The following is a 27,515-nucleotide window of genomic DNA, read 5'->3' on the forward strand; positions in this document are numbered from 1 at the left end:
AACTGTCCCTGCTCAAAAATGCAACCTCTCCCTACACTGGCCAAACACATAATGTAAAATGGCTGCCATATTGGGTTCTGTTATAGGGTTGGGGGTTTGTCCACGTGCTGAAACATCTCAATTGGCTGTCCTGTCCCACCTGATGCATGTGTCATGGGTCAAAGTTCGGCGCTATGCAAAAAAAAATCGCGCATGTGAATATCGCCATATGTTCCGACCGCCAGGCGAACCACAAGGCAATCTCTACTTGCTCCACCTCTACTAAGAGGTGGAGTAAGTCATAATACTGGGGTCCTGCAGGCTCAGCCGGCTTAAACCCCCACTGATGTACCCGCTGGGCCCGGACCAACACATTCACCCCCAGTCTTGCCAAAATCTCGCCCTTCACTTTTTGGTAGTCTAGCGCTTGATCGTCCAGCAAGTCGAAATACACTCGCTGGGAATCAGATGCCAGGAACTGAGCGACAACCTCAGCCCATTGGTCTGCAAAGCCATCACTTGTTGTAACAGCAACTGGTTGGTGTTCTGCTGCTGCTTATTAGCTTTGCGTTGGTGCAGATTTGTCTCTCGCTGCTGCAGATTAGCCTCCATGACGGCCTTCGCAACATCCTCCATTTTGTCGTGGGGCACTGGTTTAATTTACGACATATTGACGTTCACACCAGCCTCACTGCTCTTGCCCGCATCCTCTACCAATTGTGGGGATTCGCTCTGGTAGACAGGGTGTGTGGACGCAGTACAGAGGCAAATTATCAGTTCTTAAATCAAACTTCTGTGTTTATTCACACATAAAGCTAAAACAAAACATCACTTTGCAGTCTTGGTGTTAGTTCACACACAATGGAAAGTCCACATAGCAAAAATCACCTTGTTGGCAGTTCTGTCTAAAGCAGTCCATAGCAGGCTTTTAGGGGGCCCAATTCCCTTACAGATGGGTCTCAGCCCTCTAGCATGGCACAAGCCTCAGATCCCATCACACACACCTCCTGAGCTCCACTGTCAGACTGAGCTAATCCTCCTCATCTGGCAGTGCTGGCTGGTTTTTAGGCCTGGCAAAACCCGGCCTGGAACATGGGGAGTAGTCACCCACCCAGCACTTTGACTACTCCCAGTAAGAGCCATCCCAGATCAGCTATACAGCCATACTAAGTATTAAGGTGTCAAACACCAACTGCTGCTGACACAAAAAAAAAACGGCTCTTACTCCACCGAGGCCTGGAACCTCGGTGACACATAACTATCATCCACGATGATTCCTTGTACCTTCTTACAGGTGATACATTGTATTTCAGCTCCTAAACAGGGAATTTTGCTTGATGTAATTGCATATTGTAGGCACTCTATGGGGTGACAGAGAAATATTTGGGGTATATGAGAAGGTGCATGAGCTATACTGACACACTAGGTCTAAAAACCTTCTAAACTACAGGCCCAGATTAGAGATCACTGGTCTATGGTATCTATACTATCACTTACTAATACAGACTATGACAGACTACAGAGTATATCTAAAAGGACAAAACAATTAAAACCATACCTCACTTTGTCATAAAAATTGTTATTTGTAGATTTAACCCTAGCTTATATCTATTTCCCAATAGCATATGCCTTAATTTAACTCATTGTGGCGAGAATGGTCAATTTATATTATATACCATTACTAAATTCTAATATATTTTTCTACTTTAAAGGGGTTGTCTCAAAAAAAAAAATCTACATTTTTCAAACCAGCACCTGGATCTAAATTTTTTTTTGTAACTGCGTGTAATTAAAAATTCACTATAGCCTCTGAGTTAGTCACTGGAATTCTTTGTCCATCTCACTGAGATGTGATTCACAATAGGATGGTGGCCTTGTAGAGAAGTTAATACTTGAGTTGTATTTAAACGATAATAAAATATAGCCCAAGAATTTCAGTGGTGTACTTATGCGATCAATAGTGCAATTGATTCCAGTGCACAATAAAGAAAAAGTAAATGGTCTTACAGCTTCAGTGATGCACAGTACTTGGGGGTATCTTACCCTAATTGCCCCTACTTGGCCTCACCTGTTCTGTAACGCCCAGGTATCGTAGCACTCACCCTGATAAGGGTGCCCCTCTGAGCCATCCCTAAACACTTCCTAGGGTTCCCTGCCATTCCCTCTGGTTAACCATAATCCTGGCTCGGTGTAGGGATATATAGCTGGATCCTCAGTTTTCAATACTGTCCCTCAGCTCACTGAGATGGAATCACATGCTCAGTTCTATCCTTCAACTGCCACCAGTTGCAGGATAAAGGACACACCCCGAGAATGTGCATTGAAATAAATCTAGCAGAATAATTGCAGCAATGAATGGGGCACGTTCTGGATCCATGTGAAGTGCATGGCTAGTTCAAAGTTTGTTGGAAATAGACTGCTGTGTACTGTGTTATAAATAATAGATTTTCATATTTTACATTATTTAGGGGATAACCCCTTAAATTTGAGAAGTTCGATAAAAAGTTAAAGAAATTGGGAAATCAAGAAACTGACAACTAGGAACACAGCAAAGAAAAGCACTAAAAATGAGTCTAATGAGAACTCCACTTTAAAGACTATGGACAATAACCCCCTATCTTACCGTAATGTAGCACATACCGTATTTTTCACCCTATAAGACTAGTGATGAGCAGCAGGGGCTATATTCAAATTTGCGATATTTCAAGAATATTTTGTCGAATATTCATCATATATTCGCGAATTTCGAGAATTCAATATTATTTTATTGAATGGGATAAATCGGCAATGTAAAAATCGCGTAATGCCCATTCGTAATGCGAAATACAGGCGTGGGTCACTTTGGCTACATTTTTCAAGCTGGTATAAGTTTCCTGAGACTGGAGAAAATGGTTGGCTAGGCAGAACATTAGAATAGCTTTATATGCAGATAGAGTCAAGTGCGCCAATATATTCGTGATTGTGCTAATTGGTAGTGATTAGAATATTTTATCGCACTACGTGCAACTTCACATTTTAGCAGGTGTAACTACAGATTAGTGATTGGTGCAGTAAGTATTGTTGAGAACTTGACATTGCTTCCTTCTCATTGGCCAACAAGCAAGAAGCAGAGAGGAATCATGTGTTCAGATGGAAAAAAATGCAGAATATTCGATATAACGAATAAACAGCACTATATTCTAAACATTCGCAAATTCTCGAAGTGGCGATATTCACGATAAAAATCCGCTATTCGAATATTCGTGCTCAACACTATATAAGACCCACCGGCCCATAAGACGCACCTAGGTTTTAGAGGAGGACAATAATAAAAAAATATTTTTCATTAGACCTCAGATCAGGCCAGCAATCACACAAACAATATTAATCAGACCTCATCTGACAGCCTCAATCAACCCCCAATGTTAATAAGACCCTCAATCAGATCTCAGCTCAGACCCCCAATGTTAATAAGACCCCAGTAAGACATCAGATCAGCCCCCCCATGCTACAGATCAGCCCCCATGCGTCAGATCAGCCCTCCATGCCTTTTATCAGCCCCCATTATGAGCCCCCATGCCATTTATGAGCCCACATGCCATCGCCCCAGTGCCATTTATGAGCCCCCATGTCACTTATAAGACTCAATTTTGAGCCCCCATGCCATTTATGAGTCCCAATGCCACAGATGAAATAAAATTTAAAAAAAACACTTATCTCTCCTGCTCCTGGATGCGGCCACTCCTCACCACCGGCGATCTTCTGCCTCCTGCTGTCGGCTGTGCTGTGAACTGGCACACACAGCATGAGGTCACAGAGTGCCCTCACGCTGTGCACAGTCACAGCACAGCCGACAGCCGAGGACCAGGAAACGGTGAGTACAGAGCCTTCACTGCTTCCTGGTCCTCAGGTAGTAATGAACGCTTCCATAACGGAGGCACTTATTAGTATTCACCCCATAAGATGCAGGGACATTTCCCCCCTACTTTAACCCCTTCCCGACCGCAATCTGTATATATACGTGATAGCTGCACATACCCCGTGCAGCTACCACGTATATATGTGTTCTGGCAGCTCTTTAATCCAAGTGCTGCAAAGCGCTTGGATTAAAGCTTTTGCCCCTGCCCTGTATGCTGTCACGGACAGCATACAGTGCAGTAATGCCGACAAGGGACCAATAAGAGTGGTCCCTTGCCGGCAATCGATCCGATTGGTTAGTCTGTGCAGACTAACCAATCGGATCGCGGCAGTGTTAAAATGCTGGTTTCAGGCTCTGATCTGCGCTCTTCAGATCAGAGCCTGAAAGCAGTGTCCTCGCAGCCCCCCCATCTGTGCAGCGCCCCCCCCCTCCCCTGATCTGTGCGTGCAGACACTTACCCCCAATACGCAAGAGCATTGCAAAGTATAGTACAGCCATCAGCCCCACTGGATCTTTATGATCCAAGAGGGACTTGATAAAAAAAAATGTGAAAAAATAAATAAAAGTAAAAATAAATAAATAAAAATGTAAACTTAAAAAAAATTGCCTTTTCTTATAAAAAATGAAAAAACTACACATATTAGGTATCACCGCGTCCGTAACGACCGTCTCTATAATAATATCACATGATAGACCCCGTCCGATAAACACCATAAAAAAAAAAACGGTGTAAAAAAAAAGCAATTTTTGTCACCTTACATCACAAAAAGTGCAACAGCAAGCGATCAAAAAGGCGTATGACCCCCAAAATAGTACTAATCAAACCGTCACCTCGTCCCGCAAAAAATGATACCCTATTTAAGACAATCGCCCACAAAATAAAAAAGCTATGGCTCTCAGACTATAGAGACACTAAAACATCATTTTTTTGGGTTTCAGAAATGCTATTATTGTGTAAATCTTAAATAATTAAGAAAAAGTATACATATTAGGTATTTCCACATCCGTAACGATCTTCTCTATAAAACTATCACATGACCTAACTCCTCAGATGAACGCTGTAAAAATAAATAAATGAAAACTGTTCCAAAACAGCAAATTTTTGGGTCACCTTGCCCCATAAAGTGTAATAATGAATGATCAAAAAATCCTATGTCCCCAAAAATGGTACCAATATAGACCTCAGCACTTTCTGCAAAAAACGAGCCCCTGCACAAGACGATCGGCAGAAAAATAAAAAACATATGGCGTTCCTAAAAAAAAAAAAAGACATTTCAAAAATGATGCCAACATAAAGTAGACATATGGGGAATGTTAAGTAATAAATATTTTATTATGTATGACTTTCTGTTTTAGAAGCAGAGAAATTGAAATTTGGAAAATTGTGAATTTTTCCAAATTTTTTGTAAATTTGGGATTTTTTCATAAATAAAGGTGAAATATATTGACTCAAATATATGACTATCATGAAGTACAATGTGTCACGAGAAAACAATCTCAGAATGGCATGGATAAGTAAAAGTATTCCAAAGCTATTACCACATAAAGTGACGCATGTCAGATTTGTAAATTTTGACCTGGACACTGGGGCATCAATGACCCTTGGTCATGAAAGGGTTAAGGAAAAAATATGGTAATAAAATTTCACTTGTTTGTTTACTGGTATCAGCTTTGCTTCACATGCTCTCAGAAATGCTCTTGTATGAGATTCACTCACTGTTTGGATGTCTCATAAGGCTCTGTGGGCATTCTTGATGTTTTCACATGCACTAGAACAAGCTCTGCTGGCCCGCCCCCACATCCTGTTATGTAGCACAGCTATCAGCCACTTACATATAGGCTGCTAGAACTTGCAAGTAACTTGGTAGTAAGATTTCATTCCAATCCACAACATGGTGAGTCTTACAGTATGCTAAAACCTGTAATCAGCAGATATATTTCTCACTTTCCATTCTGTAGAAAGCCCATTAATTGTAGACAAATTGATATTTCTGCTGATAACGTTAGTGCAGTGATCTAATGTCAGAATATAGTATAGATACAGAGTATAGATCTTATTAATGACAGCTCTCACATGGTCACTACATGCTCTCTCTTCTAAACACAGTATTGTGTGCAGTCCACACAGTGAGCCAGCCTCGGATTGGCCCACCGGGGAGGCGGGGGATTCCTTGGTAGGCCCCCAGTCCCCTGTGCCCAGAGATAAGACAGAGGAGTAATTATTTATCTTGTTTCTCATGAGAGATAATTATTGTAGCCACTAGGGGGCAGTATTGCACAGTGATGCAGCCTCCTACTGGTGTAAATTGTACAGGAGGCCCCGCAGTATCTCTAAGTTTCCCAGACTGCTGGCAGTGAACGAGGAGAGAACATGTCTGGCCATCCTCCTGCCCTCCCTGTCAGAAAACTGTGGTTGGTGGAGAGAAAAACTCCTCTGCGGTGCTGGGCTGATTTCTCAGGTGTGTGACAGTAGTGAGCTGTAGGAGACTGTAAGAGGTAAATAGGGGATTGTTTAAAATAGACTCCGATCTGTGTATCTGTGCTGCTCTCTGCAGAGTTCAGAGTGGCATTAGGGGGATTCTGCCCTAGGTCCCCACAAAGCCTCTGCTTTAGGTGCACCCCCATTAGTGCCACAGCTCCATATGCCCCCCAATGCCCCCACTCTAAATGCACCCCTAATATTGCCTCTTCTCCAGTTGCTTCCCTAATACCACTGCTCCAGGATCACTACTATTACCCTGCCTCAGGCGACCCTAATGCCCCTGCTTTAGGTGCATCCCTATAAATGCCCCAGCTCCAGATGCCTCCACTCTAAATGCACTGCTAATATTGCCTCTTATCCAGTTACCCCTGCTTCAGGATCCCCACTATTACCCTGCCTCAGGTGACCCTAATGTCTCTGTTTCAGTTATGACCCTCTGTTTATTCCCTTTGCTAACATTACTCCTCTAGCACCTTTGCCTGGGCTTTGTTAAAGGTTATGACCTGCAAAGGGGGTTGGACTTATGCCCAAATAATTCTGCACAGTGCATCATATTCTCCAGTATTGACACATATGGTTTACATGGCGGTAGTAATGATATTCCGTATTTACAGGCGTCACTGCTGCCATGTAAAGAGATACTGGTGGTGGAGTGGTGGAGGATTCAAAGGGGTTGTCCAGGTTTTCAAGTTATCCTCTCCACACCATAGGACATAACTATATGATTAGTGGGGTCTTGTTCTTCAACTCCCACTGATCCCAGGAACTGGTCCTGTTCCCCTTTTATTGATGGTGTGGCAGGCCACACATATGGCCTGCTTCTCCATTTTTTCTCTTTGGGACCACTGGAAAAAGCCAGCGCTGTACTCTGCCATCTCCAGCGACCCCATAGAGAATGGATGTAGAGGCAGGGCATATGCTCCACCTGCCACTCAATCAAGAAGGGGGATCAGTGGGGGCTCCAGTGTTCAGACCCCCACGGATCACTTAGTTATCCTGGATCCTATGGATAGAGGATAACTAGAAAAGTGGACACAGGTCCTTTAACAGGCAAGCATTTCTATTTTAGTTTGAAACATGGACAATATAGAGATAGTGTGATGCACTGGATCAGCCAAGATCAAATGAGGTGCTCTCAGTAAAATAGATTCACCCAATCTATTCAACAAAAGACACTCTAGAAAACAAGCATACTGTGCACTCTCAGATATGCGACCAATATTGAATTTATTGATTAAAAAGTGTGCTAGACAAAAACCAGTGTACATAAAAATCCAAACAATTTCAATCCATAAAATCCACTAACTTAACATTCATAATAAAACTCCATAAAATGTATATATGCTAAAACAATAAATATAGCTGGTTGGATTATTCGCAATATTATTCCCAATCACTAGCAGCATTCAAGGGTGTAAGTCCATTAATTCGAATCGGCGATCCGAATTTTCTTATAAAAAGAAAATGTATGTTGAAGAAAATTGTAAAGTATATTTGTTCAACAAAATTTCGAATTGATTTTTCAACAAAAATTCGATTGAGCAGTTCGAATAAACAGAAATGTCTTTTCCACTAATTAATTTGCATTAAGGTGCTTGGTGAAAATTCGTTACAGCGACGTCCCGCTACATTAACTTCTCAGTGGCGTCCCACTGAAATGAATTAATGTGTATGCCAACACACAATCGATAATGAATTTGAACAGTCTTACCATTCAATGCAGCTGAATGCCTGTATAATACTCTAGACGCTGGTCTTTGTGTATATTCGACCGTGGTCCTGCGAGTTGTACCGAATAGTTTAGTCTGTCTTTTCCACGCCGGCCACTTATTCGCACATGGGCTTCACTCACTGTGTGCGATCTTACTCAAACCTCCAGACGTTTTATGGATGCAGACGATACCTTTACCAGGCACTTTTCTTCATCCCAACCCCCCCAAAGGAGAAAAGTGCCTGGTAAAGGTATTGTCTGCATCCATAAAACGTCTGGAGGCTTGAGAAAGATTTTTAATCAATATTTTTAATCAATAAATTCAATATTGGTCGCATATCTGAGAGTGCCCAGTATCCTTGTTTTTTAGTTTGAAACATATTTTGGGCCAGATTTTTTATTTTTATTTTATTTTATTTTTTACACCCAAAGAAAACCTTTAAGGATAGGGAATGAGAAAAGGTTCAACAGCTATGACACTACGGGTGATAAGTGTCTGATTGATGGGGGTCTGACTGCTGGGACCCCCACGATCAAGGGAACATGGTCTTAAGACCCTTGTGTACATAGATTGGTGATAATGTAATTGAATGTCTCAGGACCCCTTTTTTCATGATCAGTGGGTTCCAACAGTCAGACCCCAGCAATCTAATATTTATCACCTATCCTGTAGATAGGCAATAGGTCATTATGGTAGGACAGCCCTTTTAATTATAATGTAGATTATGTACAATATGACGAGGTTAAGATTTGGTCAATGCCAGACATTTATGCTTAAAAGGGTTAAAGGGTTTGTCTCACTTCAGTAAATGGCATTTATCATGGAGATAATTCAAGGCACTTACTAATGTATTGCGATTGTCCATATTCCCTCCTTTCCATCACATTATACACAGCACTTACATTAGTGTAACTTTGTATTAACTTTCTCTTCATGATAAATGCCAATTGCTGAAGTGAGACAAGCCCTTTAACCCCTTTGTGCTACACTTAATAGGGTTAGGCATAAATGTCTTGGTGTGTGCATTGCGTGTTTCCTATGTGTGATTGGCGTGTGCTATATATGTTCTGTGTATCAGTGGTGTATGTGCAGTATGTGACATATGCATCAGTGGCATGTGAGCCATGTATAAGTGTCTTGTGTGCCTCGTGTCCAATGAGTGATTGGTGTGCGCTGCATGTGTCCTGTTTCTGACCGACTTAGGCCTCATACACACAACCGTATTTTGTTTCCGTATCCGATCCGTTTTTTTTGCGGATAGGATGCGGACTAATTCATTTCAATAGGTCCGCAAAAAACACGTGTGCTGTCCGCATCAGTATGTCCGTTCCGTTGCTCCGCCAAAAAAATAGTGCATGTCCTATTTTTCTCTAGTTTGCGGACAAAGATAGGCATTAATATAATGGATCCGCAAAAAAAAAGGATCCGCCCAAAAAACTGATGCCATACAGAACGTCATCCGTTTTTTTGCGGATCCGCAATTTGCGGACCGCAAAACACATACGGTCGTGTTCATGTTGCCTTAAGTGCAGGATATCCATATATGTGTAAATTCTGTCACGTATGTTTTTGCATTTTGCTGTGAATGTCTGCCATCATAGTAACATAGTACATAAGGCCGAAAAAATACATTTGTCCATCCAGTTCGGCCTGTCATCCTGCAAGTTGATCCATTCCTTTATTGTACTCATGTCTGTGAAGGTTATCGTTTATCCAGGTCATGGTATGTCTGTAAAGAATAAATCAAGGCAAATGTCTGTAAAGAATAAATCAAGGCAACTGGATGTACTGTAGATTTCTTAAAAACGTTTCACTCGTTCTTCCAACAAGCTTTCTCAATTCTGAGTGTACAAGAATTCTCTGGGAATAAATATGTAACTAAATCAACATTTGGTAATTATACCCAGCATGGGAATAATTTATTGTACTCACCATCACCACCTGCTCAGGCAGAGAGTTCCATAGTCTCACTGCTCTTACCGTAAAGAATCATTTTCTATGTTTGTGTATAAACCTTCTTTCCTCCAGATGCAGAGGATGTCCCCTTGTCACAGTCACAGTCCTGGGGATAAATAGATGATGGGATAGATCTCTGTACTGACCCCTGATATATTTATACATATTAATTAGATCTCCCCTCAGTCGTCTTTTTTCTAAAGTGAATAACCCTAATTTTGATAATCTTTCAGGGTACTGTAGTTGCCCCATTCCAGTTATTACTTTAGTTGCCCTCCTCTGGACCCTCTCCAGCTCTGCTATGTCTGCTTTGTTTACAAGAGCCCACAACTGTACACAGTACTCCATGTGTGGTCAGACTAGCGATTTGTAAAGTGGTAGGACTATGTTCTTATCACGGGCATCTATGCCCCTTTTGATGCAACCCATTATCTTATTGGCCTTGGCAGCAGCTGCCTGACACTGGTTTTTGCAGCTTAGTTTGCTGTTTATTAAAATTCCTAGTACCTTCTCCATGTCAGTGTTACCGAGTGTTTTACCATTTAGTATGTACAGGTGACTTGCATTATTCCTTCCCATGGGCATAACTTTACATCTTTAATATTTCTGTTATCACTGTAAGAGCTCATGAACACGACCGTCAGATGTTTTGCAGTCTGCCAATTTACGGATCCGCAAAACATGGATACCGGGTGAGTGCATTCTGAATTATACCGAACAGAAAAGCCGGCCTCTAATTGAACAGTCCTATCCTTGTCTGTAATGGCAACAATAATAGGACATGTTCTATCATTTTGCAGAACAGCCATGCAGACATACAGACACGGAATGCACAAGTCATTTATTTATTTTTATTTTTTGCGGCCCCATTGAAGTGAAGTGAATGGTACAGAAATGGAAAAAAAAAATAAGTTAGTGTGCAGGAGCCCTGAGGTGGGCCCCCAGAATCAGTTACAATGGTGGGCCCTAAGTACCCCAGTCCGACACTGCAGTGAGCGGTTACTTTTCCCACACAAATTAGTATAGTGTGACAATACACAATGCTATGTACACATATAAGTACACAGTGGGGGAGATTTATCAAAACTGGCTTAGTTGCCCATAGTAACCAATCAGATTCCTCCTTTAATTTTTCAATGAAGCTGTGAAAAATGAAAGGTGGAATCTGATTGGTTGCTATGGACAACTAAGCCAGTTCTACTTTACACCAGTTGGATAAATGACATATATATATACAGTACAGACCAAAAATTTGGACACACCTTCTCATTCAAAGAGTTTTCTTTATTTTCATGACTATGAAAATTGTAGATTCCTACTGAAGGCATCAAAACTATGAATTAACACATGTGGAATTATATACATAACAAAAAAGTGTGAAACAACTGAAAATATGTCATATTCTAGGTTCTTCAAAGTAGCCACCTTTTGCTTTGATTACTGCTTTGCACACTCTTGGAATTCTCTTGATGAACTTCAAGAGGTAGTCACCTGAAATGGTCTTCCAACAGTCTTGAAGGAGTTCCCAGAGACGCTTAGCACTTGTTGGCTTCTTTGCCTTCACTCTGCAGTCCAGCTTACCCCAAACCATCTCGATTGGGTTCAGGTCCGGTGACTGTGGAGGCCAGGTCATCTGGCGCAGCACCCCATCACTCTCCATCATGGTCAAATAGCCCTTACACAGCCTGGAGGTGTGTTTGGGGTCATTGTCTTGTTGAAAAATAAATGATGGTCCAACTAAACGCAAACCGGATGGAATGGCATGCCGCTGCAAGATGCTGTGGTAGCCATGCTGGTTCAGTATGCCTTCAATTTTGAATAAATCCCCAACAGTGTCACCAGCAAAGCACCCTCACACCATCACACCTCCTCCTCCATGCTTCACGGTGGGAACCAGGCATGTAGAGTCCATCCGTTCGCCTTTTCTGCGTCGCACAAAGACACGGTGGTTGGAACCAAAGATCTCAAATTTGGACTCATCAGACCAAAGCACAGATTTCCACTGGTCTAATGTCCATTCCTTGTGTTCTTTAGCCCAAACAAGTCTCTTCTGCTTGTTGCCTGTCCTTAGCAGTGGTTTCCTAGCAGATATTCTACCATGAAGGCCTGATTCACACAGTCTCCTCTTAACAGTTGTTCTAGAGATGTGTCTGCTGCTAGAACTCTGTGTGGCATTGACCTGGTCTCTAATCTGAGCTGCTGTTAACCTGCGATTTCTGAGGCTGGTGACTCGGATGAACTTATCCTCCGCAGCAGAGGTGACTCTTGGTCTTTCTTTCCTGAGGCGGTCCGCGTGTGAGCCAGTTTCTTTGTAGCGCTTGATGGTTTTTGTGACTGCACTTGGGGACACTTTCAAAGTTTTCCCAATTTTTCGGACTGACTGACCTTTTTTTAAAGTAATGATGGCCACTCGTTTTTCTTTACTTAGCTGTTTTTTTCTTGCCATAATACAAATTCTAACAGTCTATTCAGTAGGACTATCAGCTGTGTATCCACCTGACTTCTCCACAATGCAACTGATGGTCCCAACCCCATTTATAAGGCAAGAAATCCCACTTAATAAACCTGACAGGGCACACCTGTGAAGCGAAAACCATTTCAGGTGACTACCTCTTGAAGCTCATTAAGAGAATGCCAAGAGTGTGCAAAGCAGTAATTAAAGCAAAAGGTGGCTACTTTGAAGAACCTAGAATATGACATATTTTCAGTTGTTTCCCACTTTTTTGTTATGTATATAATTCCACATGTGTTAATTCAAAGTTTTGATGCCTTCAGTGTGAATCTACAATTTTCATAGTCATGAAAATAAAGAAAACTCTTTGAATGAGAAGGTGTGTCCAACCTTTTGGTCTGTACTGTATATTATACAGTATATATATTGTAGGAAGGAACAAGGGGCCATCATTGATGGTCGGTACGTGTCACCGAGGTTTCTGGCCTCTGTGAAGTGTCAGTATTGCAGATTGCAGTCTGACACCTCAGCGGTTCAGCATTGCTGTAAAGCTGATCCGGGAAAGATTTTACTGGGAGTAGCCAAAGTTCTGGATGGGTGGCTATCCCCACGTTCCAGGCTGGGTCTTGTAAGGTTTAAAAGCAGTCAGCACTGTCAGGTGGTGTGGATTACCTTCCTCTAACAGTCTGAAGACCGTCTGACAGTCTGAAGTCTGAGGTCTGAAGACCATGTGTCAGGCGAGCAGGCCACCTTACAGCCTGCAAGTGGACTTTCTATGGCTGAATACCAGGTGTGAACTGACACCCAGGATACCAGGTGAACCTTATTTTGTTTTTTCAGTGTGTGAACATGAAGAATCCTGAAAAGGGACTGTTGTGTTATGTTATGAGTGTGAATAAACACTGAAGATTGATTTAAAACATGGTTCATTGCCTCTATACTGCGTTTGCTAACCTGCCTACCAGAGCGAATCCCTAATATATATAAATATATACAGTACAGACCAAAAGTTTGGACACACCTTCTCATTCAAAGAATTTTCTTTATTTTCATGACTATGGAAATTGTAGATTCACACTGAAGCCATCAAAACTATGAATTAACACATGTGGAGTTATATACATAACAAAAAAGTGTGAAACAACTGAAAATATGTCATATTCTAGGTTCTTCAAAGTAGCCACCTTTTGCTTTGATTACTGCTTTGCACACTCTCGGCATTCTCTTGATGAGCTTCAAGAGGTAGTCACCTGAAATGGTCTTCCAACAGTCTTGAAGGAGTTCCCAGAAATGCTTAGCACTTGTTGGCCCTTTTGCCTTCACTCTGCAGTCCAGCTCACCCCAAACCATCTCGATTGGGTTCAGGTCCGGTGACTGTGGAGGCCAGGTCATCTGGCGCAGCACCCCATCACTCTCCTTCATGGTCAAATAGCCCTTACACAGCCTGGAGGTGTGTTTGGGGTCATTGTCCTGTTGAAAAATAAATGATGGTCCAACTAAACGCAAACCGGATGGAATAGCATGCCGCTGCAAGATGCTGTGGTAGCCATGCTGGTTCAGTATGCCTTCAATTTTGAATAAATCCCCAACAGTGTCAACAGCAAAGCACCCCCACACCATCACACCTCCTCCTCCATGCTTCACGGTGGGAACCAGGCATGTAGAGTCCATCCGTTCACCTTTTCTGCGTCACACAAAGACACGGTGGTTGGAACCAAAGATCTCAAATTCAAAATCATCAGACCAAAACACAGATTTCCACTGGTCTAATGTCCATTCCTTGTGTTCTTTAGCCCAAACAAGTGTCTTCTGCTTGTTGTCTGTCCTTAGCAGTGGTTTCCTAGCAGATATTCTACCATGAAGGCCTGATTCACAAAGTCTCCTCTTAACAGTTGTTCTAGAGATGTGTCTGCTGCTAGAACTCTGTGTGGTATTGACCTGGTCTCTAATCTGAGCTGCTGTTAACCTGAGGCTGGTGACTTGGATGAACTTATCCTCCGCAGCAGAGGTGACTCTTGGTCTTCCTTTCCTGGGGCGGTCCGCATTCACCGTGCAGTAAAAGTATGTGATCCTTTTAAAGATCAGGTTGTTATGAAAGCGGTTATACCATGTTTAGTGTTTTTTTTATTTATTTTTTACATTTTTAACCAATTATTTGTGCAGATATAGGAAGAAGTTAGTTTTTTTTTTTTTTACTTTTTTACTTTTCTTTTACACTTATTTGACTCAGACCCACTTGGTTCTTGAAGATCCAGTGGGTCTGATGCCTCTGCAGTATATTGTAATTCATAGTAAGGCCTCATGCACACGGTTGTTGCCCGGCCATGGTCGTATTGCGACCTGCAAATAGTGGGTCCGCAATATGCGGGCACCAGCAGGTTGCTCCCCACATCACGGATGTGGACTCATTCACAGAGTGCTTCCGCGGTGTTTCTTTCTGTGCCTCTGCCACGCAAAAAAATAGAACATGTTCTATTTTTTTGCTGTGCGGAAGGATCACAGACCGTCCCAGCAGCTGCACGGACGTTGCGGTCCCCAATGCATGGAACGGCCACACAACGGCCGTGTGCATGAGACCTGAGCCTGATCAAGCTCAGCCATACCATGGCAATCCGGATGCCTGTGAAGGCGTCTGGTTGCCATGGTAACCACAGGGACAGGCGGTGTTTCTCTATGAAAAACACAAAAGGCGCACCATAGGGTAGTACAGTCCAGTTAACTAAATAAACAAAAGATACTCCAAATTGATTGCACAACACCTTTATGTGTTGTGCAATCAATAGGCACAACACTACTGAAGGCTTAAAGGGGGTTTTAGTGGGCCCCCAAGGCCGATGGTCACGCAGCCAGGGATGTACGCACTTCCACGTAGGGATTCCTGGAGTCCCCAAGAAGGCGGATAGATCCAAGTAAAGAGAAGAAATTCCCACGGCACAAAAACCAGTCTTTGACGATATAAACTTGATTTAATAATTCGGAAGGTGGTACAAAGCATTTCAGGTCAAAAGACGCCCCTTCATCAGGTACAAACTGCTCATCAGTTTGTACCTAATGAAGGGGTGTCTTCTGCCCCGAAACGCGTTGTACCACCTGCCAAATTATTAAATCAAGTTTATATCGTCAAAGACTGTTTTTTGCGCCGTGGGAATTTCTTCTCTTTACTTGGATGGTAACCATCGGGACACAGTAGAGGAGCAGCCTGATGGGGGAAGGAGCTCCCTCCCTCAGTTTACCCTTCAAGCATTAGGCCGCTGCCACAGCAGAGCAGTGGCCCGAAGGTTATCCCCTCCATGCAGCGGTCCCTAAGGACCATGGCATGAAAGGGGTTAAACGGCTAACATCAGTGCCAGCACCGATGTCAGAGGTTTTAAGCAGAGTGTCAGCTGTATGTAACAGCTAACACTGTGGCGTAGCGTGGGTTGCCAGCAGCCGGGGCAAGCCATGTATTGTGCCCCCGCAACCTGTGGACACACCCTTTTTTTACAGATAATGTAGTAGATGTCACCTACAGTCTATGTAACACCACAGATAACTCAGTGATAACTCTCTGAGTACAGAAAAAGTAGTAGATGGGTATGAGGCCCCAGAATTCAGAACACACACAGTGTAAACTGAAGTCTGGGGCCAGGATGCGACAGGGTGGGCCATATTCTCAATCTACCCCCAATCCTACCGTGAAACAGATATTTGGATGGACATTACATACATCGTTACAAAATTTACAGTAGAAAACAGCAGCACATACCTCTTACATCCAGTGACATCTCCTGTGATGTAGACTTTCCTCAACATCTTCATTTTGAGATAAGACCGCCATAAAACCTTGGACTACCTCTTGAAGCTCATCAAGAGAATGCCAAGAGTGTGCAAAGCAGTAATCAAAGCAAAAGGTGGCTACTTTGAAGAACCTAGAATATGACATATTTTCAGTTGTTTCACACTTTTTTGTTACAGACGTGGACAAAATTGTTGGTACCCTTTGGTCAATGAAAGAAAAAGTCACAATGGTCACAGAAATAACTTTAATCTGACAAAAGTAATAATAAATTAAAATTCTATAAATGTTAACCAATGAAAGTCAGACATTGTTTTTCAACCATGCTTCAACAGAATTATGTAAAAAAATAAACTCATGAAACAGGCATGGACAAAAATGATGGTACCCCTAACTTAATATTTTGTTGCGCAACCTTTTGAGGCAATCACTGCAATCAAACGCTTCCTGTAACTGTCAATGAGACATCTGCACCTCTCAGCAGGTATTTTGGCCCACTCCTCATGAGCAAACTGCTCCAGTTGTGTCCGGTTTGAAGGGTGCCTTTTCCAGACTGCATGTTTCAGCTCCTTCCAAAGATGCTCAATAGGATTGAGGTCAGGGCTCATAGAAGGCCACTTTAGAATAGTCCAATTTTTTCCTCTTAGCCATTCTTGGGTGTTTTTAGCGGTGTGTTTTGGGTCATTGTCCTGTTGCAAGACCCATGACCTGCGACTGAGACCAAGCTTTCTGACACTGGCTAGTACATTTCTCTCTAGAATTCCTTGATAGTCTTGAGATTTCATTGTACCCTGCACAGATTCAAGACACCCTGTGCCAGACGCAGCAAAGCAGCCCCAGAACATAACAGAGCCTCCTCCATGTTTCACAGTAGGGACAGTGTTCTTTTCTTGATATGCTTCATTTTTTCGTCTGTGAACATACAGCTGATGTGCCTTGGCAAAAACTTCGATTTTTGTCTCATCTGTCCACAGGACATTCTCCCAGAAGCTTTGTGGCTTGTCAACATGTAGTTTGGCATATTCCAGTCTTGCTTTTTTATGATTCGTTTTCAACAATGGTGTCCTCCTTGGTCGTCTCCCATGTAGTCCACTTTGGCTCAAACAACGACGGATGGTGCGATCTGACACTGATGTTCCTTGAGCATGAAGTTCACCTTGAATCTCTTTAGAAGTCTTTCTAGGCTCTTTTGTTACCATTCGGATTATCCGTCTCTTAGATTTGTCATCAATTTTCCTCCTGCGGCCACGTCCAGGGAGGTTGGCTACAGTCCCATGGATCTTAAACTTATGAATAATATGTGCAACTGTACTCACAGGAACATCTAGTTGCTTGGAGATGGTCTTATAGCCTTTACCTTTAACATGCTTGTCTATAATTTTCTTTCTGATCTCTTGAGACAGCTCTTTCCTTTGCTTCCTCTGGTCCATGTCGAGTGTGGTACACACCATATCACCAAACAACACAGTGATTACCTGGAGCCATATATATAGGCCCAATGGCTGATTACAAGGTTGTAGACACCTGTGATGCTAATTAGTGGACACACCTTGAATTAACATGTCCCTTTGGTCACATTATGTTCTGTGTTTTCTAGGGGTACCATCATTTTTGTCCATGCCTGTTTCATGAGTTTATTTTTTTACATAATTCTGTTGAAGCATGGTTGAAAAACAATGTCTGACTTTCATTGGTTAACATTTATAGAATTTTAATTTATTATTACTTTTGTCAGATTAAAGTTATTTCTGTGACCATTGTGACTTTTTCTTTCATTGACCAAAGGGTACCAACAATTTTGTCCACGTCTGTATGTATATAATTCCACATGTGTTAATTCATAGTTTTGATGCCTTCAGTGTGAATCTACAATTTTCATAGTCATGAAAATAAAGAAAACTCTTTGAATGAGAAGGTGTGTCCAAACTTTTGGTCTGTACTGTATATACTAATAATACAGAGGGGGCTATTAAATATACTAATAATGCAAAGGGGCAGCATGACGTAGCGGCGTAGCTACGTGGGGGCGCCGCGGGTCCGCTTAGGTGCCTCCCCTTACTCGCCTGCCTCAACCCTCACTCTCGACATCCGGCATTGTACCCCGAAGCTGAATATGATGCGTCGCTTTTGCGTTGCTACTGGCGGAGGTCCCTAGGAGTGTGCCGCGAGGAGATCTGGTGAAGCGGCTGCAGCAGCGGGATTGAGTGGCCAGGTGTTAGAAGAGAAAGATCTCATGCCGGATCAGCGCTGTGATATTGGGGTTATATAGGGTCTCGCAGTAGCCTACCCCTACCTTTCTGGTGGATGCCGGTGGAGCGTTCCTGCGTTGCAACACTTGAAGAGGCCGCCCCACGACGAATGTGGACACGTGGGGGTTGAATTGTTTGCAGATGGATATCGTCTGTTTTTGGCTGGTAGGCTGAAGATTGGTGAGATTGTGCCCTCCCCTGGGTGTCATTAATACACTTTTTACCAGCATAACTTACTAACTCATAATTACACAACTATAGTGTGTGTGGGTTAGTATATAAGCAGGAGATTGAATGGTCCCTTCCCAGGACACAGATAACACACTAACTTGCTTGTAAATACCGGTGTACCCTGTCAGATACGGCGATATAATACGGCCTGCAGTCTTAATGGATTGACAACTTGCTGATGTATTAACATTTGGGGCCGAGGACTAACATTGCGGGAGTTGCTGTGGGTCGCTGTGGCCACCCCTATACACTTCACCGGCTCCTTTTATATATTGGCCTCCCGGATTGTGCGTAGAAACCAACCTACCAATCTATCAATATATATTCAGAATGTGTGCAGAAGTGGGTACAAGTGGGAGACTGCATGGCCCTTTTAGGGGATATATATAATCAACTAATACACTAACTTGCTGGAATATATATAACTGGTTCCTTCTTTTGCACTGCTGAACTTTGCTAGGTGTTGGTGTTATAATAGAGCTGTTACAAAATTGCAGTTCCACGGACTGACCTTGATCGATGCACGAATATCTGCTGTCAAGGATTATCACTGTGGGGGTCTCTGTGGCTACCCCCATATATTCCAAAAGTGCACCTCTAACACATTGATTTGCAGGATTGTGTGCATTATTGGGGGTGGTGGGACGGTGGTTCTCGGGTTCCATGTGCTTGCATAATTGCGGTTCTACCTTGCTTCTCCTCTGTTTACTGCTCTGTCGCAAAGGCCCCTGTGGGGGGCGCTGCCAGCCGCAAAGTTTGGAGTACAGTGAGACGGTTAAATAGGGGGAGGAGACACCCGGGAAACTCATGTTTTACGCTTAGCGTTAATGTGCACTGTCAGATGTTCATAGCAACTCACCGATAATTATATATGTAGATTTTGTTTTCTTTCTGTGAACGTCTAGTAGTGCTAAACAGAACCACCAATTGAGAGTCAGAGCACCTCTGGGATATCTCGTAGCCCCCTCCCACTATGGGACTTTGATATATTGTTAGATTTCAGGATAAGGGATTAGGTAAGAAAATGCCGCCGAAATATAGCAGGAAGTCTGTGGTTACAGTATCACCCAAAGCTGGGGCTGGAAGCAGCCCACAAGCCAGAATGGAAAAATATTTGAAATCGCCAACATCAAAGTCCAGAGGGGGAAAAAAAACCTTAGAGCTAGCGGAGGGCGTAGTGGATCCACCGCGGCGGGTGGAGCAGCTAACTTCCAAGTCGGGGGAATCCGATATAGCGGGTGGGGCGTAGTATAACCAGTTTGGGGTAGTGGGGGGCGGGGTTTGGGGGTGTTGGAGTGGGTTTGAGCGCGGTTGCGGTTGCTGCCATGGGGCAGTGGTCGACTCCCTTATAACGTTAAAATGCTATGAATGACTACGTTTTAACATGGAATGTACGAGGGCTTGGGGATAAAACAAAGCGGACTATTATGTTTGATCTCTCGACATCTCTCTGCAATTGTAGCATTGCTGGAAACCCACGCATCACCAGAGATCCCTGAATATCTATTGAAGAAATGGGCGAAGTGTCAGTTCCACTCCAGCTTTTCGTCATATACCCGTGGGGTCAGTGTATATGTGCATAAAAATGTTGATTATGTACCCCTCGAACATCGGATTGATAAGGACGGGAGATTTGTCTTCCTTTATAGCTGGTGGAATGGTCGGAATTGGATTCTGGCTTTTTTGTATAGTCCCCCTCCATTTGCCATGACAGTCCATAATCAACTTGCCATGTTCGTATAAAGCACTGTGTCTTAGATCCCGAATTGGACAGAATATCCAATGTTGCAAAATACAATCAGGGAAAACACGCATTACTCCGAGGATTCTGCCAAGAAATAGGGCTAATAGATATCTGGCGGGCTTTGTATAGTAATAGACAGGTTTATTCATGCTTTAGTAAGACATACAATGCCATGTCCAGAATTGATATTGCCCTGGCAAACAGTGATATGACCGCCTTAATTTTGAAGACCCATGGAATTTCAGACCACTCGCTGATTTTGATAGCCACTAAGATAGGGGGACAACACACCAGTGCCAGACCCTTCAGATTGAACGCACATTGGTTATCAATTGTACAGGATCATGACAGGATAAATAAGAAAGTGGCCCACTTTTGGAGACAAAATATAGGATCAACACACATTCATTTTGTGTGGGACGCGACAAAGGGGTAGTTCCGTGGTCTATACTATAGTATAATCAAAGTAAAAAGAGCAGAGTTCTTTAAAGAAGAAAAATGCTTGGAGGATAATGTAAAACATTTGGAAGGGATGCTTAGAAAAAACAACAATGAGAATACTCGGGTTAAGCTTAAAATAGCTAAAGATAAGTATACAAATTACCTGACGAAGAAGGCACAGAACAAAATGTTCTTTCAAGGCTATCACCACTTTCGTGAGGCGGGAAAGCCAGGTAAACTGTTAGTCTCTATAATATCTAACCAAAGCGGCGGCAATAAAATTTGGCAAATTCAAACAAGCGATGGCTGCATTTTGGATAAGGCAGAGGAAATTGAGGGGGCATTTTTAAAATACTTTAATACCCTATACCGCTCTGAGATAAATGATAAAGAGGCACTTATAGAGGACTATTTTCAGCAAGTTAGGATTCCTGCACTTGCAGAACAGGACTCGGCACTCCTGAATTCCCCAATTCTTTTGAGCGAGTTGCAGGAGATTGTATCTGGAATTCAGGGGTCTTCAGCTCCTGGGTCGGATGGCCTCCGGTTTGGCATATACAAGGTCCATGGGGAGGTCCTCCTGCCAGGGCTATTGCAGGTATTAAATGAATCTTGTATTGAAGAGAAATTGCTCCCATCATTAATGAAAGCAATCATCACATTGATTTTGAAGAGAGGGAAAGATGGAAATAAAGTGGAAGCATACCGACCCATATAATTACTTAACTCAGACTAGATTTTAAAAAGTAATAAAGGGGCTAGTACATGTAGACCAGACGGGGTTTATCCCTGGGCGACAGATTCAGACGAACATACGTAGGACTTTCTTGTATATACAGTTAGGAGAGGGGGAGGACCGCTCCATCCTGTCTTTGGATGCCGCCAAAGCCTTCGACAGGGTGGAGTGGTCCTTCCTCTGGCAGACCATGTACAAGATGAATCTGGTTGAAAAGTTTTATTGACTGGGTCAATGACAGAATGTTATACAATGGTCAAATGGCTAGAGTCAACATCAATGGGGTGATCTCCCCTGCCATCTGCCTTCAGCGTGGTACCCGACAGGGCTGCCCGCTTTCTCCACTACTCTTTGCAATTTTTATGGAGCACCTCGCTTGTAGGATTAGAGCCGATGATGAAATCGTGGGATTTGGACTAAACATCATTCCCATGATAAACAAAATAAAGGAGAAGGTTAGGGTTTGGCAGAAACTTCTCCTTTCGCAGATCAATAGAATTGCACTGGTCAAAATGATTTTGCTGCCATTGATACTGTACGTGACTGTACGTGATTGGGCCCTGCCCCATCTGGATTGAGGATAACTTCTTCAATTGGCTAGCTGAAATTGATGGTGGCCTTGGCCTCCCATATTTTCAGGGATACTATCTGTGCTCTCAATTGCAATGGTGCATTAATGCCAGGGACAGTTCTTTGTTATTATACCTTATTAAACAACATAAGTGTCCTATACAGAACATATTCAGCACATTGGAGTCCGGTTTTTTAGGTCGCAGGGAAAATACCTGCCCTATAATGCTGCAGAAAGTATGGAATAAGATAAAATCCATTTTGAAGGTTACATATGCCCTAGAGTTTACCCCGCTTTGGGACAATATTTTTTGTTAAAGAATTTTTGGCCCTAAACGATAATAATTATTGGAGTCGGAGAGGGATCACGACGCTGTCACATATTTGCACTGCAGGTAAATAAAAACCCATAGCGGAATTATTTCACGAGACACCAATTACGGTTCTAAATCATTATAGATACGCACAACTTAAGCATGCACTTGCACATGCGGAATAAAATTCTTTAAATGCCCTTCACGCAGTCACTTTTAGTTTTCTGTTATTTGTCATATGGTAAAAAAATGAAGGTTTCACAAATATATGCTAGATTACAAAAGGATTTAGGCATGGTTATTAAATTTAAAAGTGTTGGAAAATGGGAAGTGGATTTAGGGTTATGTAATACACTTCACTGGCGTGAAGTATATCAAAACATTAAAAAGGCCTAAAATCGCACATCGGTTATATTATACTCTGGAACTTCTCTCTAAAATGTACAAGAATAAAGAAAAATAACTTTGTTGTCTGAAATGCCTCTGCCGGAGGCGGGATATGTTCATATGTTATGGAGTTGTCCGGTTATTAATTATTTCTGGCAAAGTATATTTCAGAGTATAGGGTCAAGAACCAATATTAAACATTCCCCCACGATGGAATTAGCCATACTTAGCATATTTTCCCCGGAGAGTAAATATAAACTGTCAAAAGGTGAACATCTTCGATGGTTGAAGGGGCTTTTATTGGCTAAGTTATTAATTCTTAGGAATTGGGTGATGGATAAGGCCCCAACCCTGGTAGAATGGGAAAGATATATGCATAGATTAAAGGAATTTGAGTGCATTAAATGTACAGGGGGGAAACATCGGACACTATGGGAGGGAACTTGGCTGGAGTGGAACTGATAAGGGTGGCCTGGGCGGAATTACCCACGCACATATGGTGGAAAAGGTATGAACTGTAGGTTTGCATATGAAAGGATGGAACAATCCAGAATGATGGTGGGAGTCGCCTACTGCCCTTGCATCAACCGTGGCGGGGCCAGGGGGGGTGGGGGGTGTTAAGATGGGAGGAGGGAGATTAGTATTTATGTGTTTTTTTGCATTTTTGCTGGCCTATCAGGCTAAGAAATATTTTAATGTTTCAGTATTATGTATGTTTTCAAGACGGCAACATTCCGTAGATGTACATATGTACATTTTGAGTTTTTTTTTTCCCTTCTTGTATCTGTATATGTCATTGTCTTCCCTCTGATAAGTGCCTGCACTCTCCCTGCTCTGGACGCTGCTCTGCTTCTCCTCACAGCCCTTTTCTTGCATCTGGCACAGTCTGTAAGGGGCAAGAGGAAGCAGTCACATGATCTCATGATGTCATAGCCTCAAAGAAGCCAATACATTCTAGGCTTTACATAGGCTTCAGGGAAGCCTGGCCTGAAGCCTATGAGGCAGAACGAAGGGGACAAGAGCCATAGGCTCCCTTGGCCCTTCTTGAAGTGCCTACTGCCTTGCACCCCCTACTTTTTGGCGCCAGAGGCAACGACCCCCCCACGCTACGCCACTGGCGAGGGGGGCCTATTGCGTCGCTGACCATCCGGAAGGGAGGGGGGCTTTTTGACTCACTGGCCATCCTGAAGAAAGGGTGGGGGGCCTGTTGCAGCGCCATTCATCCTGAAGGGGGGTGGGCTTGTTGCCGCGCCGGCCATCCGAAAGGGGAGGGGGGGTGACGGCTTGTATGGAGGCAAGAACGGCCATCCTACACAATGGGGGAAGGGGTGAGAGGGATGGCATCGGGCCACTGCCACAGCAGAGCAGCGGCCAAATGGTTAGCCCCTTCCATACAGCAGTCCCTAATGGAAGGGACTATGTCTGCAGTTTGAAGCAGACTGTCAGCTGTATGTTACAGCTGACAGCAGAGGTCGCACTACATTTTTTCCATAAGCGTAAAAATACTCCTCCTAACAATTTTAAAGAGTATTTTTAACCGAGGAGGAGTACAAAATTTGCGGTAATCCATATATATAAAGAAAGGCGTGTATATATATGTGTATATATGTATGTTCCGCAATCACTCAAAAATGCAACTATCGATTTCAACGAAACTTGGTATACACATCCCTTACTACCTGGAAAGAAATCTTGTGGGGGGTCACAGCTCTCTAGGGTGTACCGTTCCTGAGATATTCCCAAAAAATGACCTGCATTAGCCAATACAAGCCTGCAGGTCTTTCTCTTCATATCCGAACTGCCATACACACTGTCACATGTCCCTTATCAGCCAATAGAAGCTCACAGGCCCTAAGTCTCCACATACACACAGTTTTACTCCAGGTTTCTATAACAACCCAGCCATTTTAATTCACTACTGTAGGTCAGTTTTAGGCTAGGGCTACACGACGACAATAATTTGCACGACACATAGGGCACAACTACAATGCTACACGTGTCGCGCGATATTGATGTCGCACCAATGTCACAAGGCAATTTTTATAATAGTCTATGGTGTTACACTGCGACATGTGACATGCTGCGACTGCGACGTGACAGTTGCAGAAAAATCCATCTTGGATTGCACAGGAGGAGTTACAGAAAACCCGTCAGATAACGGATTCTCTGTAAACTTACCGAGAGCCGCCTGCTGTGCATAGGAAGCATAGCAGGCTGTAGAACAAAAAACGAAAAAAGATAGATAAATAGAACCAATTGGAGAAATTATTTTCTCCATAAAATATTTTTTTTTTTGTAATGTTATTTATTTATTTTTCTTACAAAGGTGTCCAATGTCCATATCATTTAAGTGCTCCATCTAAAATCTGCATATTCTTATTTCAGAAATTTACATTTCCCACAATGTCATTTTCAAATTGTTCATCTGGAAGAGAAGAATTTCAAAGACACCCAGCTGATTTCCCATTGGGGGGTAGAGGATCATGGGGGAATATGCATTTTAGATGTATTCTTTCTTTATTGGTAATCATACAGAAAATGTTTACAGATTCACATATTAGAATACATACGCAGTGATAAAATGAAAGATCTGTAATCTAGCAAACAACATTGCATTGTAGCATACAGGAGCCTGAGCCATACAAGTTAGTGGGCATGCTGGGGGCTGCCAGTCAAACTTTGCTGTTTCCTATGACTTGTGTGATTGTACTGTACCCCCTGTGTCTCTGCTCTATAAGTGTCAGGAAAAATAGCACGTTTGTGCTTCTAGCTACAGACCTAAAAAGAAAAACATTATGTCATAAACAGACATAATAGTAATAATTACATCTATAAATGTTTCTAGTAATTGTTTCAAAATAGTTCCTGAAACTCTGTGTATAATTACAAAGAAAGAGAACCATCAAAGGCATGTAATAATTTTAGAACATATGCACATTTATTTTATAAGTGCAGTCACGTTGACCACGTTTGTTTGATCATATTTTCAGAGCCAGGGCTGTCAAAGTCAAGAAGAAAACATATCCAGGATGATAGTCATCTGGAAAGTTCTCAAATAAGATTCTTCTAAACCAATGTACAGAATTATATACATGTATTATAATATATAATGCTACTATTGCCAACATAAATAACACACCCTTTATCCAGGGAACAGTGCTCACTTTACATTGTGTGGCTGCACAGCTTAACCCCTTCCCAAACATCCACAGTAAATTTATGGTGGAAGTTGGGTATTATTTAAATATTGGGCCTGCTCACAAGTGCAGTGGACACCATAGCTGCCAGGATTCTAATGTCTGCAATTAGTGATAATGCCGATTGTAGATATTTAACCTCTCGGATACCGTGGTCACATTTGAGAAAATGAGGTGGAATGGCTCCCCCTAGCGGCGATCCCTGTGGCAAACTCTGAAAGTCATCTACATCTGAACAGTGGGAGCCCATCATCCCACAGCCCTTAGAGCAGCTGAGTCCTGCAGAGCCAGAACAAGCACTTTGTATAGCACAGGAAACACAGCTTAAGGCCTCCTGTACAGGAACGTGTGCGCCCCGTGGCCCTGCAATGCACGAACACAGACCGCGGAGCAGCTACAGCGGATTGCGGACCCATTCACTTTATTATTCACATGGGTTCGCGATCTGCAAAAAAGATAGGACATGTTATATCTTTTTGCGGAACAGAAGTACAAGACGAAACCCCACGGAAGCAATCAGTATGATCAGTTTTATCCTAATGCATTCTGAATGGAGAGTAATCCGTTCAGGATGCATCAGGATGTCTTCAGTTCAGTTTTTTTGACTGATCAGGCTTTTCAGAAAACCGTAGCATGTTGTATTTTTACCTCCGGCCAAAAATCCTGAACTCTTTGACTGAACGCCGCATCAGGCCTTTTTCCCATTGACTTGCATTAACGCAAAATTTGAAAAAAAAAGTTAAAGTCCATAAATGGCGGATCCGTTTTTTCCAATGCATTTTTTCATAAATTTTTCCGTATCCGGCGGGCAGTTCTGGTGTCGGAATTGAACGCCGGATTTAAACAACGCTAGTGTGAAAGTAGCCTTAATTATTAATATCCGCACTGAATATTAAAAATTAATATGAAAATTAGAGGCTGCTTCTGACTTCGCCTCCTTACTAACATTCTGTTCCCTTAAGTAACCTAATGTGTGTGCGTACTTGGACTACGCCTAGAACTGAGACTCTGTACACTACACTGTATACTAATAAAGATGTATATTATTTAAAGCACTACAAAGGGGACAGAAGAAGTGGCACCTACAGTGCCTTGCAAAAGTATTCCCACATGCCTTTTTGCAAACTTACAACCAACCTTTTTGTTTTTTTGCTGAAAGGAATGGCTTTCTTCTGGCCCTTCTACCATAAATCCCAACTCTATGGAGCGTACGGCTTATTGCCGTCCTATGTAAAGATATTCCAATCTCTTCTGTGGAACTCTGTAGCTCCTCCAGAGCAGGTCTCTGTGCTGCTTCTCTGATTAATGCCCTCCTTGGCCGGTCCGTGAGTTTTGGTGGGCGGCCGTCTCTTGGCAGGTTTGCTGTTGTGCCATGTTCTTTCCATTTGGTTA

The sequence above is a fragment of the Bufo gargarizans genome, chromosome 2, assembly GCF_014858855.1.
Source record: "Bufo gargarizans isolate SCDJY-AF-19 chromosome 2, ASM1485885v1, whole genome shotgun sequence".
In the NCBI taxonomy this organism is placed as follows: Eukaryota; Metazoa; Chordata; class Amphibia; order Anura; family Bufonidae; genus Bufo; species Bufo gargarizans.